General features: G+C 41.1%; 1 long non-coding RNA gene across 1 annotated transcript; it reads right to left on the minus strand.

Moving 5' to 3' along the window:
* Positions 1-1,377: 1,377 nt before the first annotated feature.
* LOC131529241 (uncharacterized) lies at positions 1,378-16,379 on the minus strand. The gene is made up of 4 exons (XR_009268032.1): positions 16,243-16,379; positions 2,177-2,247; positions 1,632-1,746; positions 1,378-1,456 (listed from the first exon to the last, which is right to left on the minus strand). It is a non-coding gene; the product is annotated as an uncharacterized LOC131529241 (long non-coding RNA).
* Positions 16,380-18,215: the final 1,836 nt, after the last annotated feature.

Genomic DNA, 18,215 nt, shown 5'->3' on the forward strand with positions numbered 1-18,215 from the left:
ATGAAATTTTAAAAAATTTAATTCAATTAAATGTGACATGCAGTGACATACGGCTCCCTGTAGGGTGCATCAGACAGCCACATATGAGACAGTAATGCCATCAGACTTTCATCAGAGTACTAACTTAAAGTGCTTTTTTGAAGTGATGATCACCTGAATGTCATTTATCCACAACAAGAGCCAATCAGGAATGGAGAAGGAACAAGGACTAGAACACATGAATACAGAGGCACAATAAGAGATACAATATGATGAAATCATTACCTACCTCAGGTATTTTTAAATACGAATATGTGAGAATCTAGGAATCTATGGTTAACTAATGAGTAAGTATGTTCTATGTTAACACTCATAAATCACCATACGCATATTCAAATTTGCACAGAATAATAAAATTCACATACAACATATCCAACATTCTAGATTCTGAGTGAGAACTGCACTGATCGCTGATGCACTGAAGACAGCTGTATATTTCTGCTGAGAGAGTGGAGAGATTTGACATTTAATATTTCGGTAACCAATTATTTTTCTTCAAAATGTTATTTTTATAGCCATATCATTTACAAATAAAACATAATATAACTAAACTGTGAAATCTAAATGGTGAGTTTACATATCTTAAAATGATCAAATGCTAAATCTATAGATGTGTGAATATTATATAATATAATATAAAACAATACTTTAATACATTCTAATTACTGAAAATATAATATCAGATGCTGTGTCAAGATAGCTGTTCATAACATTTGTTTTTGTAATTTTCATGCTACATTACAAATATGATAAATTTGTTGTTTTATATTGTAGATTGATATTTTGTTTTCTCTCTGATTCTATTCCTTTTTTTTCAGCTGTGAGATGAACATCTCGAATGAAACTGCCATATCTCAAACAAACGGAGCATGTAACATAACCTACTTGTCAAGATATTATAACAATGCACCATATTATGTTGTACTACATGTCATAAATATTCTGTTCGGTCTTCCTACACACTCCTATATTCTGTGGCTTATTGTCAAAGGGACAGGAAGAGGAATTGCATCTGAATTCTTCACTCTGAACATCTCTGTCTGTGAGATTATGTTATGTCTGCGCTCATTCAGTTCTGTACTTGCCAATGTATTTCCAAGCCTATGGTACATTAGAATGTTTTTGACAGGATTTATTGCCACTGCCCGTTTCTTTCAGTGTCTGATCTGTGTTGAGCGTTATCTGGCAGTGGTTCATCCTGTAACATTTCTGAAGTTCAAACATCTCAGATACAAAGTTGCATGCTCTATTGTTACCTGGATATTGATCATTGGATTTAATGTGTTTTCTCTGAGACTTGTAAACCCATGTAATATACACCTTTCTAAATGCCTGTACCTGGTACACTTCATAGTCTTCCTCGTCATAAACCTGTTCTGCTGTCTAGCTGTCCTCAGAGCTCTGAAGAAGCCTGGACCTGGAGAGAGAGGAAGAGAGAGAAAAGAAGACAATCACATAAAGAGAAGAGCTTTTCTAATCATTCTAATAACTACTGTGACTTTAGTAATCACTTACGTCCCCAGTTCAGTCACAGGATTACAATATATTCTATCAATACCTGTTAGCCATGAACTAGAATCACTGAGTCTTACATGTTTCCTTCTGCCTGGTTTTGTGCAGCCTCTTCTCTTCATTCACAGGGTTGGAAAACTATCTTTCTGTAGGTCTCCATAGCTGATCTAACCCTCTTCATTAACAACTCAGTTTCTAAAGGATTAAAGATTTACATAACATGTTCATTGTTTGTGTACTCCAATAAAAACAATTCCCCTGTGCTCTGATTTTCATAAAGCTGCCATGAAGATGTCAAACTTCTCTGTATGATATTCATTAATACATCTCATGAAAATGTGTTGGTGTGTAAATGTCTGTATATGTTGTGCATTTAAATATTATTGTAAGAGCTTTCAAATCATATTTATTAATAAAAGTTACCCTATAAAACTGAAATAGTACTGATGTTATTCAGTAGTATGTTTGCAAAATTAAGAGTTTTTTTTCTTTTACTGTTGCCCATGTTAAACATCATTTTGTCCACCAAAATGATGTGTTGCTGTCCTGTGTAAAGCATTAGATCATAGAGTAAATCATGCTGCTAGCAATGCCAAATTTGCATAGAATAATAAAACTGACATACAACATATCCAGCGCTGTATTCTGAGTGAGAACTGCACTGATCGCTGATGCACTGAAGACAGCTGTACATTTCTGTTGAGAGAGTGGAGAGATTTGACTATTAATTTTTATTAACCAATTATTTTTATTATCATATTATTTATTATCATATAATTTACTACAAAATATTTTTTAAATGGTCAGCTTACATTAGACTAAAATGATCTAATGCTAAATCTAGACTGAATATATTGCATAATATAGTCATATAATATAATATACATTATATAAAATGTAACATCTGCGTATGATCCTTGATGGTCGTTGGGACTTTATGTCTTAAGAGACCCTTTTAGCCTTTTGACTTTTGCATATCAATTACTGACCTGGCCTCAGCGTTTACATTTATATGGGTACTAAATTGCAAATGGTCTTTATCACTATCAAAAGGATGCAAAAGGATCGACTAAGTGTCCTTATCAAGCTTCAAACACATTCCACAGAAGGGGGGGTGACCCCCCGTGCCAGGGACCAGACTAGTTGTCTGTCTCCACGATTTCAAATACACATCACACACACACCTAAAGACATTTTCTCTATTTAGGCCATAATTAAGCAGTTATAAATGTATCTGGTATATGCATGTGTTGTTTGTATGTTTCCTTATTATATTAGCCTAGTTACCACTCGTTATTCGTATTAGTAAGCTCTAAACACTCATATCCAGGCGTATGAATGTATCTCGGGTTTAATACCTTGTAGACGTCTCTTTCTTGATATCAAAATGATCTGCTCTTTATTCCTCACACAATGATGTACACTATGTGATCATGAAATGCATCACACTAGTTTTACTGTACTGTGGGGATAATTACACCAGTCTCCAGATCAGTCGTAAAACATGCAAATGAGGTGTCAAGTGGGACAAAGAAACATTTTCCCGCTGAAACTATGAGCCTTGTTATTGGTCAAACTAACCAAAATGGGTGTTACAGGGAAAACAGATAAAACTTCTCCCACACCAAAAGCTTTGTCTCTCTTAACTTTCGGTGCCCTGGAGACACACTTATCACCTTGGAAACCTCACGGCTCCCCTTCCGGGGGGAGTCCGATCTTCTGGCAATTTTAAGTTCAGTAACTTTGTCAACTCACTACGGACTAATCAACCCATGGCTGGAATGACGAAGCTTTCACTCCTAAAGGAATCCACCAGGAATCTACGCATTATACATGCACCAGGATGCTTTACTCAGCACCCACAAAACCCATGCAAGTATCTGCTTGTTAACTATCTAGATGCGCTTCTAGGCTTCGACCCCTTTTAATTAAGGTGATGTGATTATCTAATGGTTCATAACAGGTTGTAGTTAGCTGATGTTAAAATTCTGCCATACTCTCTCTTGCGCGCGAGCGCTCTCTCTCTCTCTCTCTCTCTCTCTCTCTCCATGCATTCCTTGCATTGGCATCTATGTTTAATGTGTGTATGTCTGTGTCTATGTTACATGTTCCCCTGTAGTGTAGTTTAATAAACATCCATATGTATTCACACTTGGTTGTCTGTGTCTGCTGCTCTCAGAACGAGGTCACTTTAACGTCCGGTCTTGTTACATGCTCGGGAGCAATGTTTCAGTAAGGAAATTATTTGTCGTGGCCAGAGAAATAATTTTCCTTAGAGTCAATAGAAGGGTCCGTACTGCGGACGAACTAATCATTTTATTGTACTATTAATACTACAGCTAATTCCTGAAGATGGATATATAATTGATAACCCGTTATGATTAATTATGTTCATCTCATGAAGCAAATATGCTACAAATGGTGGAGATGCTGGGGACGTTTTAAACCTAGTTCTGTGAGCAGACTCAGTAACAACTGTATGTTTCTTATGTGTGTTTATTCAAACAATCCAACTGCGTCTTTTTGTGAATGATTGTAGGCTACACGCCCACTTTCCGTGCCTTAACAGTTCTCGAGTTTCTCGCTGAGAAACAGCCGCTGTTAATGACTTAAATTGACTGCAGTTTATAAATTTGACCCTATAAAACGACGAAACCTTTTATAGTGTGTCTTAATGCTATTTTAACCGCCCTAAATCGAGCGAAGAAAACCTCTTTTAGCGCGAAGAAGATAGCGAGCGATGTTCCTCGCTTATCTTAAAATTAAGGCCTTATATTATATGTAGCAAGATTGATGCCATTGGTGTTCCGATGCCATACAACTAGACTATTACTCCCGTGGGTTTAACCATTAGCGTAGCTAACTAATGCGTGCCCCCTCACCTGATCACGGAGCAACATTAATCTTACTGCAGGTCAGTGTCGGATTAATGATAACCGGGAGTCTTAAAATCTTGATCAAGTAATTGTTGCAACAACCGCATAAGTCCCATATATCTGGCGAAGAAATCCCAGATCGGCAGCGCGTATAAATATATATAAATATTTTTTATATTAAAGTTGTGATCTTGGGCGAAGAATCCCCATTTTCAGTTTTGAACAGCATAAGTCCCATATCCAACTAGTAAATGTCAGATCGGCAGCGCATAGAGTTTTAGATTAAATCTATTTGATATTGGGTAAAGAAAATCCCCACTTTCGGGTTTCGTTGTAAACCGCGTAAGTCTCTCCTGAACAGATAAAATCTCTTCAGGACAGCGGCTTAAATTTTAGCTGTGTGATAAAAACTACAGTATTTCATCTGCTTATTGTCGCGTATTATTGCATTCATATTAATCCACTTATGTAATGCAATTGGTCGATTTAATGGTGTAATGTTTTGCCATTGTCTGTGAAGTGAATGCGCTGTGTAAGTTATGAATGAAGTGTGAACGACAGGTCACGTCTGGCTGAGCGAGAGATTCCCATGCATGTTTACATCTGGCTCAAGTGCTTCGCGCACACCGGTTGTTAAGCGTGCATTGGTTTCTTAGCAACGTCTGACCCCGGAAGGCGATAGCGAGCCCTTTCCGGTTCAAACTCAAGACAGCGCATACGTCACAGACTAATGTAAACAGACCATTGCATGTAGCCGAAGCTACCGTGCTAACGGCCCTACATGGATAGAAGCTAAAGCCCCTTATCTCAGCTGTTAGCTGTTAGCATCCGACTGACACTTAGAGACAGTGTGTGTAAAGTGTAACAGTACCCCTACCTCTACAGTTTCTTTCTGTTCCATCTTCTGTTGGGCTATCAATTACTTTGGTCTCCCCCACATGCTTTGGTTGTTTTGTGTATTTTATTTTACTGTGTTATTTGCAGCAATTATTTATTTATTTTATTTGGGCTTATTTTATTTCATCTACTCCCGTCTGTAGTTAAGTCTAGCTACACCTATTGAGCAAAATTGAATTTACTTAGATTTTAAATCTATTTAAAACAATTTTCCATTTACTTTCCTACGCAATTAGGACATTTTAACTTTGTTTTCAATTTTCAATTTTATTTTGTTACCCTTTTCCTCTCCTTCCTCTATAGGCATAGGTAATGCTAGCCACTGCAGTGCACAATGAGCCTTCAAATCTATTAGTGGCCCACCGTCACATGTCTGATCCCCTTGCTCATTGGCATCAAGCTGCTTCATCCTAGACGCTTAATCTTTCTGTTGTCCCCTCTCAATGTTCCCTGTTAGGTAGCATGCCCCCTGGTGCTTGGCAGTAAGCTGACGAGTCATCCATGGGGAATTCTCAGGGACTGGACTCGTCTGCCTGACCTACCCGACATGTACTGGGGGGGGGCGCCTCGGATACCTCTGACCCTGTACTCCGGGTGGCAACACGCAGCACGGCATCAGCAATGGGGTACCTCAAGTGTTGTATCAACCATACTGACTGACACATAAGGGCAATTTTGGTTAATTACCCTGTGAAGTCACACGGTGGTCCACCCTTTTGAGAGGAGCGAACTCATCCATAGTTCGAGGCCCAAAAGGGGTCCGTGTAACTTGGGACCCACAGGCGAAACCCAATTTTGGCTGTGCCAGCTAGTCGTTGAGCCTCCCTCACTTGAGTGATGCAACATTGTGCCAAAAGTCATTGCTGTTTGAGTGGTTGCCACCGGGTGCCATGGGTGAGAGTGATCAGGAGCCCCTGCAGTTGCGTGCTCGGGAGAGTCAAGGGAGACGGCCCAACCACTGGGGCTCACCCGAGTGACTTCAGCTCACCACCAAGCCTAACAACACCTAAGATATAGCCATCCACTCAATATGAAACGTGAAGAGGACTAGAGATCCTCTCTGCTTTAGCGTGCTTGGTCTGTCCAGCTACCTCTCTCATCACCTCCCTAGGCAGTACAAGAGCCTCGCTCTGCAGTCCTTGTCACAGCCCCTAGAGGTGGTAGTAAGCCCTTGATTTCCCACTATTCCTTTCTAAATTTGAACTTTGATTTGTTTTATTAATTTTAGTTCTGTTTGTTTTGGTTGTTTTTGTGTGCCCGGAGACCGAACCTGTTTGAACCATCAGAAAATACTTGGTAATAACGTTGATAAACCAAATAGCCTAAGTCATTAAATGACCCCTTAGGTTATCACCCATCAACAGTGTTACCCATAGTTTTCGGGTGCTCACTCACACCAATTATTCACTCCTGCCTTATCAGCCACGATATGTAAGCGTTTAGTTTGCGTTACTAACTGATCACACCAGTTAATCATGCAACACATAGCCCAAATATTTTAGCTCACTAAATCTGTGCGGACTTGCATTGGTGTTTTGTGTTTTCCCTCTCCACCTGAGTTTCACCTGTGTCCAGATCATCCAGCTTAGCTAAGCACTGCAACAGACGCCCTCCGGTCCGGGACCACTCCTGATCTACAGCACCTGAGCGAAACAGCTGGATGACAACCTGAACTGGCAGACAGACCATGATCAAACCAGGGCTACAGCCACAGAGAGCCAGCCAGGATCATCGGTGCCCTTGCCTACAACCGCATCATCCAGTTAAAGCCAAGCGAAAGATGCTTCAACCACAAGGAGGCCCGGAAGACCGGGAGCGCGTGCAGAACCGCCAGACCAGCTGGACCAGCAAATGACAGCGGATGAAGAGGACAAGGAGCTACAAGAGAAAGTAGAAAGTTTCAGGATGCCTCTACAAAACCCCCACAGACACTGAGCACAGAGAGCAGCTGGAATAGAAGCCAGAGAGGCTCCAGCAGGCTAAAGCTCTCTTAAGTAATGACCCAGGCGAACTGAAACAATGCCTGTGAATGCCACCTGCAAGCAGCCCGAGCTGAAATCCAAGTCTCTGCTCAGCGACGAGGCAACTTCAAACACCAACCAACGAAGCCAAGGCAAACTCAATGTCACAAATGAACTGAAATAGGCTTGCAGACCACAAGGTGAACAGAAAGGTAAAAACACAACACAGAATTTCCCCTGACAAGAAGGCCCAGGCCCACTGTTCACACCTCACCAGCCAGCAACCACAGGTGGGGCAGGGACCCTTCCAGAGTATCACTGCAGACACACACACTGTGTGGCCCCACAGACCCCAACCAACTGGCCTGCAGAAGGCCACCACACTTGCCTGCCTGCAAAACATGAACTTTTATGCCTGAACTTTGCCCAATGTGACCACACGAGACAGACTATCTGCTCAGGATCACCTCCAGCCTTGAAACACAACATCCTGTACCAGCAGTCTGAAACTGTCAAAGCGGATTACAAAAACTACAAGAAGCCTGCTACAGCCAGCTCTGAGTCTACGGCAGACAACAGAACAGGCCACAAGGGAGGAAGGCTTCAACTCCAGAACAATAATAATAATTAATAATAATTTTTATTTATATAGCGCCTTTCTAGCACTCAAGGTCGCTTTACAAATCAGGCTTAAGGAACAGAGACAATAGACATCAATACAAACAAAAAAAAAATAATAATAAAATAAAAAAAAATAAATAAATAAATAAATAAAAAACCCTGAGTAATATACAGAAACCACTTACAAGATTAGATTACAAACAGAAAGAATGATGAGAAACATCCATAACAGGGTACAGTTCACAGTCAATGACGTGAAGAGTAATAGTCAGAAAAAAATTTTTTTTAAGAGGTTTTTAAAGGAGAGAAGGAGGATGCCTGACGGATGGTTTGGGGAAGAGCATTCCACAATCTGGGAGCAACAACACTGAAGGCCCTAGCTCCCATTGTCACCAGACGAAATTTAGGGGTGACTAACAATCCCTCACTAGAAGATCTTAATGAACGGGCAGGAACATATGGCAGAAGTAGATCAGATAAATAGGGAGGAGCAATGTTATGGTGGGCTTTATAAGTGAGAATTAGTATTTTGAAGTTTATACGCAAGGAAACCGGGAGCCAATGAAGATGATAAAGGATAGGGGTAATGTGATCGTTCTTTCTAGTGTGAGTAATCAAGCGAGCAGCAGAGTTTTGAACATACTGTAGTCGTTTGATATTATTAGCTGAGATGCCACAAAAAAGTGAATTACAATAATCTAATTGGGATGTAACAAAGGCATGTATAACAGTTTCAACATCTTGCTGACTGAGAGAGGATCGAATACACGAGATATTACGTAGATGGAAAAAAGCTGTCTTAACCACTTTACCTAGAACCTTCCCTCCTCCCAAAAAGCCGCATCACATTGTGAGTCACCATTCAAGCGCCATGGTCTTCCCCCGCACAATGACCACCTGACATCTGCGGAACTCAGCCCATATGGCCTACAGACAACACAGCGCTGCCTCCATAAAGACTGTTAAAATCCTGCCTATCCCTGCACAGTACCCAGAATGGACTCTGGAGAGCACACGGGCCAGCAACAGAGATCCTGAGGACATAAAACGAACTGATCCTGCGAGTGGCCTCCCCTGCAGCGCAAACAGGATATATCAGACTATCAAACTCCTTTTAACTGCGAGTGGCATAAGAAACTTACCAGAAAGCCCTCCTACTAAAAGAAACGCCCAGATCTTGTCAAACAGTCTCTCACCACAGAGAGGGACTTTAAGCACTCAGAGAATTAGCCTCAAGTGCGGGAACGTTCACACTTCCAGGCAGCCAACTCATCTGAAGTGCACAGCCAGGTCACAGAGATAAGGCCTGACATCTCAGCTGGTCGCGAGAACTCAGTCTTAAGGTCAGACCAGCCCACGACCCAGACTCCTCCTGCCTTTACATCTTGAAAGGCACATCTCTGTGATAGATGCTTCATCAGAAAGTCACAGTTCCCAACCAGCAGGAACAGCATAGCCGTGATGGTGCCTCTCCGAAGCACCAGACAGAGCACTGAGCAACAAACCTGAAATCTCATCAGCAGAGACCCTCTTGACACGTCCCAGCTCTTCTCAGAGCTGAACAGTGTGGCTACATCTGGGACAGTAGAGATCTTGAGTATTCTAAAGGAACTCATTCAGAGGAGGCCCCGCAAAGGAGGCAAAATGGACAGTACAGACTCCTTATGAGTGTGAGAACTGGAATGGATGACCGCCCCAAAATGCCCACCAGCTGAACACTCACCCAGATCTCTGCTAGCCAGCCACTGACCACAGAGCCAGCCATTCCATTGCCAGGTAATGGCATCACCCAGCCACCTCAGCTGACGGCTGCACATCCAGGATGATCCAACACCTGTCAGCATACCGGTCACCACACAAACCTGATACCAGGACTTCTGAGGAACCCAATAGAAAAACCAGGAAACAGCATGTTGGAAAACAAGGCGAGACTTGGAGTTCTGGTGACACTGGAGTAAATCCAACTTTTATGTCACTTCCAACTCTTGGGCAGACCCCAAGCTGAAGCTCAGAAATAGAACTGAACTCTTAAGGCCCAAAGGTGTGCACGGAACATGCAGCCATACATGCATACCACCGTCTCAGTGAGCTGCTGGGTCAGTTGACCCTTTGCTGAAAGTGAGACAGCTGAAACTCTGGGCTGAAGTGCAAGAACCCCAGCCACTCCAGCCAGACAGGTCACCTAGACAGACTGTCAGGTCACAGAGGTCACGGGAAAATCTCACAGCCAGCCATGAGGACATGGCCTGAAGCCTCACACGCTTCAAAGCACTCACCGAGCACACACCAGACCTGCCTTCGCAAGCAAGTGCACAAGTTTCCTATGAGACCTTGCAACCCCCTGGAGAAGCCCTGTAAAGTGCAAGAACGTCTGGCCAGACCATACCAGACGTTTACACTGGCAAAAATATGAGACTGCAGTACCAGCATACACAAAAGGGGAATGGACAGCGACAGTGTGACACACAGACAGCGTGGCCAAACCCTCAAGCACACACCTTCAAGGGGATGGAGGGAACCTGGCCCCACTCTGAGCCACACACCCTTTTCTAAGAGACATCCTGCACCTGTCGACAACTGCCAGTACCCAAGCTGCTCTTCACAAGAAGCAACGATACAGAGCTGATGTCAGCTATGTGGACTCACTCAAGACCACATTACATCATCAAACTCAAATGGCATCTGCACTCTACACCATGCCTGATTTACCCTCATCCCAAGGAGTTTCATCTTAAAGCTGGATTCACCAACTACTGCCTTAGTCCTGGTCTACACCAACAACATGGCCAGAAGTAAAGGGGGGTTGCCCACTTCAGCAGAACACTGCTCCCACCGGGGCACTAACTACTCAGATGACAAAAGAGCCCAGCTCTGCACTTCACAAATCATCCAGTGATTCTCCAGTCTCCCACAGCAACACTTCAAGCTGGACTCCCAGTCATCACAGTACAAGTGACAGCCATCCTGATCACCCTTTAAATCGCATCAGCTCACAAGAACTGCATCAAAGAACTCCTCAGTTACAGACTCAAATTATGCCAATCTCAGCTTCACACGCCACCTCCTTGGCTAGGAAAAAGATGAGTTTGCCACAATGAACAGGAAGCCAGTCAAGCACCAACACCTGTACCAGGCGTGCAACAACATCACAAGTGCATGGAATGGTGAGCTACGGCCTCAACCAAGACCCACTCACCCACCCATGACATGGCAGCCGTAACCAGAATGAAACCAACTTTCACCTCCAGGGTACCCACCTCGCAGCCCTGACACTAACTTAAGAGCTATCCATAAATGTCATTGCCTAAATACAAACCTCTGACTGAACAATAAAGCTTATTCTTTACCACCTCCCTGACCCCTCCAACCACCCTATCACATCTACTCAACTTGCTGCTGCTCCAGCCCTCAAACTGCGGCATGACGTCACACACATGCTACATGTGCTGAGCAACATTCCATAATATGTCCCTGATGCCCACTCTGCGCCAAAGCTTGTGGTGACACAGTGACAAAGGGGGGTCTGGTTAATGTATACCCACAACGCACCATGTTCTGGACACCACAGTACCAGAGACATGTGGCATGCGGGGCTGGCATAAAGCAAGATGTGGCGGAATATGTCAGAGCATGTCAGGTTGCTGTCAATTCCGAAACAGCAAGCCTGAACCACAAAGCCCCACTACAACACACTCCACTTTGGGTTTGCAATCACTGAAATGACACTTAGCTGTTTCACCACATGTGGGCCGATAACACCATACAGATCTGTGTCAGTCCTCACTTTCCAGTCTGCCAGCATGTCACAGAAAGCAAACCCCACAGGAGGAGATGTGAACACCTGACTAAGAGGCATTACAGAGAGCCTCACCCTAAAGACCATTGAACTTTTAATATTCTGAGTAATAGTCACGATCCGGAAGAGACTCCTGACACACGACTCAAGCCAGAATCACCACCACGGGGAGCTAAACAAGGCCATCAGTTCCTTAAGCTACGCCCTCAAAGCCCAGCTGACACTACGCGACAAGCATAGCACCCATCTGCAAAAGGAACTGAAACATGGCCAAAACCCGCATAGACAAACTGGCAGTGAAAAGTCCAGGATGGTTTCAGGCATCAGACCACTGAGTTCCTGAGAGAGCTGTTGCACATCTCACGCTTCACAGACAAGCTCGAAGTGAAGACTCAGGATAAACTCAAGGTACCAGGTGGAGTGAAACCGGAAACAAAGGAAAAGGTTGAACAGCTCCAAGAAGCCCTTGCAGTTGCTGAACGTGACCGACAAGAACTAAAGGCTTCCCAGAAAGACATGAGAAGACATCTACAGTCTGCAGAACAGCTACTAGAGGAAGCCAAAAGACTCTGAAATAAATGCTCTGGAAGACCACCTGAAAAGGAATTAGAGCCAAGAAAAGCGGAGCCCTCGTCAGCATCACCACCGCTGAGCAGAACGGAGTCCCCCATCCAAGAATTGCTACACACTGGAAGAAGTGAATGGCCGCAAACCAAAGCATCGCCAGCCCTCACCACAGAACTCTTCCCTTCTAGCAAAAGAAGAAAGCCTCTCCATGCAGACCCCAAAACTGCACAACTCCCAAAGACCTTGACAAACTGGCTAAAACATCACCCAGTTTGACCAAACACTACAGAAGGCCAAGATATCCAGAAGTGGAAGCTCACGCGACTGACAGAGACAGGTTACACCTCCTCAGACCCACATCCAGTCCTGAGAGTCAACCTGATGCAAAGGTCCATGAACAGGTGCACAGCTGCACGCCCTCAGACCTTCAAACAGAACCACTGGAGAAGAGGGGCCCAGGCGGAGACACTGCTGAACCTGACCAAGGTTAACACCCAAGCTGAGGAAAAGTAGAAATCACCTGTCATCAGTCATTTGTGATCCACCGGCCATCTGACCTTCATGACCCACCTGCCATCTGACCATCACGATCCACTGTTAGCTGAAGATGTCTCCAGGTGAACATTTTCAGCCAAAAGGGGGGGTTCTGTAACATCTGCGTATGATCCTTGATGGTCGTTGGGACTTTACGTCTTAAGAGACCCTTTTAGCCTTTTGACTTTTGCATATAAATTACTGACCTGGCCTCAGCGTTTACATTTATATGGGTACTAAATTGCAGATGGTCTTTATCACTATCAAAAGGATGCAAAAGGATCGACTAAGTGTCCTTATCAAGCTTCAAACACATTCCACAGAAGGGGGGCTGACCCCCCGTGCCAGGGACCAGACTAGTTGTCTGTCTCCACGATTTCAAATACACATCACACACACACCTAAAGACATTTTCTCTATTTAGGCCATAATTAAGCAGTTATAAATGTATCTGGTATATGCATGTGTTGTTTGTATGTTTCCTTATTATATTAGCCTAAGTTACCACTCGTTATTCGTATTAGTAAGCTCTAAACACTCATATCCAGGCGTATGAATGTATCTCGGGTTTAATACCTTGTAGATGTCTCTTTCTTGATATCAAAATGATCTGCTCTTTATTCCTCACACAATGTTGTACACTATGTGATCATGAAATGCATCACACTAGTTTTACTGTACTGTGGGGAAAATTACACCAGTCTCCAGATCAGTCGTAAAACATGCAAATGAGGTGTCAAGTGGGACAAAGAAACACTTTCCCGCTGAAACTATGTGCCTTGTTATTGGTCAAACTAACCAAAATGGGTGTTACAGGGAAAACAGATAAAACTTCTCCCACACCAAAAGCTTCACTTCTCTTAACTTTCGGGGCCCTGGAGACACACTTATCACCTTGGAAACCTCACGGCTCCCCTTTCCGGGGGGAGTCCGATCTTCTGGCAGTTTTAAGTTAGGTAACTTTGTCAACTCACTTCGGACTAATCAACCCATGGCTGGAATGACGAAGCTTTCACTCCTAAAGGAATCCACCAGGAATCTACGCATTATACATGCACCAGGATGCTTTACTCAGCACCCACAAAACCCATGCAAGTAACCGCTTGTTAACTATCTAGATGCGCTTCTAGGCTTCGACCCCTTTTAATTAAGGTGATGTGATTATCTAATGGTTCATAACAGGTTGTAGTTAGCTGATGTTAAAATCCTGCCATACTCTCTCTTGCGTGCGAGCGCTCCCTCTCTCTCTCTCTCTCTCTCTCTCTCCATGCCTTCCTTGCATTGGCATCTATGTTTAACGTGTGTATGTCTGTGTCTAGTTCTATGTTACATGTTCCCCTGTAGTGTAGTTTAATAAACATCCATATGTATTCACACTTGGTTGTCTGTGTCTGCTGCTCTCAGAACGAGGTCACTTTAACGTCCGGTCTTGTTACATGCTCGGGGAGCAATGTTTCAGTAAGGAAATTATTTGTCGTGGCCAGAGAAATAATTTTCCTTAGAGTCAATATAAGGGTCCGTACTGCGGATGAACTAATCATTTTATTGTGCTATTAATACTACAGCTAATTCCTGAAGATGGATATATAATTGATAACCCGTTATGATTAATTATGTTCATCTCATATAGCAAATATGCTACAAAAACAAACCTTTAATATATTTAATTAATTAAACCATAATATTAGATGCTGGGTTGAGATAGTCATTTTTGTGCTAAATTAAAAATATGATACATTTGTTGTTTTATATTGTGGATTGATCTTTTGTTTTCTGTCTGATTCTGTTCCGTATTTTTGTTCAGGTGAAATCAAAGACAGCTGTGTGATGAACATCTCGAATGAAACTGCCATATCTCAAACAAATGGAGCATCTAACATAACCTATCTGTCCAGATTTTATAACATTGCACCCTATGATCTTGTATTACACGTTATCAGTATCCTGTTTGGTCTTCCTACACACTCCTATATTCTGTGGCTTATTGTCAAAGGGACAGGAAGAGGAATTGCATCTGAATTCTTCAATCTGAACATCTCTGTCTGTGAGATTATGTTATGTCTGCGTTCATTGATAATGCTGCTTACCAATGTATTTCCAAGATTTTGGTATGTTAGAATGTTTTTGTCAGGATTTAACACCACTGGCCGTTTCTTTCAGTGTCTGATGTGTGTTGAGTGTTACCTGGCAGTGGTTCATCCTGTAACCTTTCTGAAGTACAAACCTCTCAGATACAAAACTGCATGCTCCATTGTTACCTGGATAATGATCATTGTATGCAGGGCTGGACTGGGACAAAAAAATCGGCCCTTTGTTTTTTTTTTTTGGAAAGAAGTCTCTTCTGTTCACCAAGTCTGCATTTATTTGTTCCAAAATACAGCAAAAACAGTAATATTGTAAAATATTTTTACTATTTAAAATAACTGTTTTCTGTTTGAATATATTTTAATTTAAATGTAATTTATTCCTGTGATCAAAGATGAATTTTCAGCATCATTACTCCAGTCACATAATCGTTCAGAAATCATTCAAATATTCTGATTTGCTGCTCAAAATACATTTATTATTATGTTGAAAACAGCTGAGTATAATTTTTTTTCAGGTTTCTTTGATGAATAGAAAGTTCAGAAGAACAGCATTTATCTGAAATAGAAATCTTTTGTAACATTATAAATGTATTTATTATCATTTTTGATCAATTTAAAGCATCCTTGCTAAATAAAAGTATTAATTTCCATAATTTCTTTCCCAAAAAACAAAACAAAAATTATACTGACTCCAATCTTTTGAATGGTGTATTGTATAATGTTACAAAAACTTTTTTTATTTCAGATAAATGCTGATCTTTGGATCTTTCTGTTCATCAAAGAATCCATTAATAATAATAAATATTTCTTGAGCAGCAAATCAGCATATTAGAATGATTTCTGAAGGATCATGTGACACTGGAGACTGGAGTAATGATGCTGAAAATTCATCTTTGATCACAGGAATAAATTACATTTTAAAATATATTCAAATAGAAAGCAGTTATTTTAAATAGTAAAAATATTTCACAATATTACTGATTTTGCTGTATTTTGGATAAAATAAATGCAGGCTTGGTGAGCAGAAGAGAATTCTTTAAAAAAACATTCAAAATCTTACTGTTCAATAACTTTTGACTGATAGATGTGTAGATATGTATCATTGCATCTAGTTGTTTTGGATAATAAAAAAACGTCAGGTCTGACAATATCGTGTCTTTTCGAATTTAAATCTAGATTTATTCGCATTGGCCCATGGAAACCTCTATGAACACACTTGACATGACTTGGCCAAAAAATCGCGGTGGACGAATTTATGTTTTATTAAAAAGTGTTTGCGTATTCTGCACTAATGGCGCGCGCACACAGGATAGATGCCTGCCTCCGCTGCGAGTCTCTATCAAGCACTTTACCGATTCAACTGCTCTCCTCTCCTCCTTCTCCTGGCTCTTTACGCTGCATCACTCACTGCAGAGCAAGCCTGTTCTTGATAAAGCTGCTGTGAAAACGTGGGAAAAGCCATCGAGGAAGAAGTTGGGGTGAAGCGTTCTTTATATAGGCGGAGAAAAACACTTCATGGCTCCGTCTATAGCACATTGTGATTGGGTGGTTTACGCTGACAATACAGGAGACAAACTAATGGGCCACTGGCTGCTCGTAGTCCCTGTGTGATGGTCCTTGGCAAAAAATAAAATAATAATAATTCTGTCGGCCCCTTCAGACCGAGTCTGTTACACAGCTACTTATGTAACCAAAAGATTGTTGCATATGTGTTGCAGACTTTATACAAACGCAATTATAAATGTAAGTACACAGACATAAGCTACTTAAAATAAAGTGAATCAAGATTGTAATTAAGTGTACTTCATGTGTATCTATACTGTACACCTTATCCAGCTGCACCTTAGTTTGATTTAACCCACCAGTCCACAGCTTAAATACATGTAATACTTTTCTAATTACATTAAAATTACAGAATATTACACAGGCATAAGCTACTTAAAATAAAGTGTATCAAGATTGACAAGACGAGTAGCTGTGTAACAGACTTGGTCTGTTATATATGTGTAACAGTAGCTGCCTATTACATCTACATAATTACAAACTGTAATTACAGTCTCTTCCATAACTTAGTTACATGGTAAGTACATTTTGTTTCATGTAAGTACAACGGCTACTACTAAGTACTAAATTAGGTAATTACTCTGTATTATGACACCTTAAAATAAAGTGTTACCGCATTACCCTTTTCATTTATTACCATATTATTTTAAAAGCACAAAAAGTGGCTGGTGGGTAACAGATGTCACAACATGTCATGCTCATTGTTTGTTCTATTCAGTAAAAACAAATGTCCTGTGTTCTGATTTCCATGTTGTCCATCTTCTCGATTATATAAATAGTATGAAAATGTTTGTGAAGGTGTGAACAGACATATACAGATGTTAGATTTAAAAACACTCGCCAACATTTGAAGTGGATCAAAACCTTTCATTAAAGTTGTCCTAAAACCTAAAACCAAAATGTGTTGTTGTCTCAGGACAACTTTGATTAACTTTTTTGATCCTCTTCAAATGTTGACTACTGTTTATAACTATTGAATTTACTTATTCTCACTTATTCATCTATGTATCAAGTATATAAAGACCTACAGTGTCCTGCTATTATTGTGTGTAAATAAGAAATATATGTATGTTTTAGATGTTTATTTAACCCAAAAAACAAATAAATAAAATTTTTGCTTATCTCATACTTTGTTTGTCTGTGGTTTTGCACATTCATTTTAATATTTTATTTACTCCATTTTAATGTCAAGAAAGATTATATTCACTAAAAACTAAATAATATGTCAAGTGATTTTTCTTTCTTTGAGAAGAAACATTTGAAACTAGCATGAAAATGAAATTTAAAAAAATGTAATTCAATTAAATGTGACATGCAGTGACATACGGCTCCCTGTAGGGTGCATCAGACAGCCACATATGAGACAGTAATGCCATCAGACTTTCATCAGAGTACTAACTTAAAGTGCTTTTTTGAAGTGACAATCACTTGAATGTCATTTATTCACAACTAGAGCCAATCAGGAATGGAGAAGGAACAAGGACTAGAACACATGAATACAGAGGCACAATAAGAGATACAATATGATGAAATCATTACCTACCTCAGGTATTTTTAAATACGAATATGTGAGAATCTAGGAATCTATGGTTAACTAATGATTAAGTATGTTCTATGTTAACACTCATAAATCACCATATGCATATTCAAATTTGCACAGAATAATAAAATTTACATACAACATATCCAGCTTAGAAGCAGTGTGAGAACTGCACTGATCGCTGATGCACTGAAGACAGCTGTACATTTCTGATGAGAGAGT

The sequence above is a fragment of the Onychostoma macrolepis genome, chromosome 21 (genome assembly GCF_012432095.1).
Source record: "Onychostoma macrolepis isolate SWU-2019 chromosome 21, ASM1243209v1, whole genome shotgun sequence".
In the NCBI taxonomy this organism is placed as follows: Eukaryota; Metazoa; Chordata; class Actinopteri; order Cypriniformes; family Cyprinidae; genus Onychostoma; species Onychostoma macrolepis.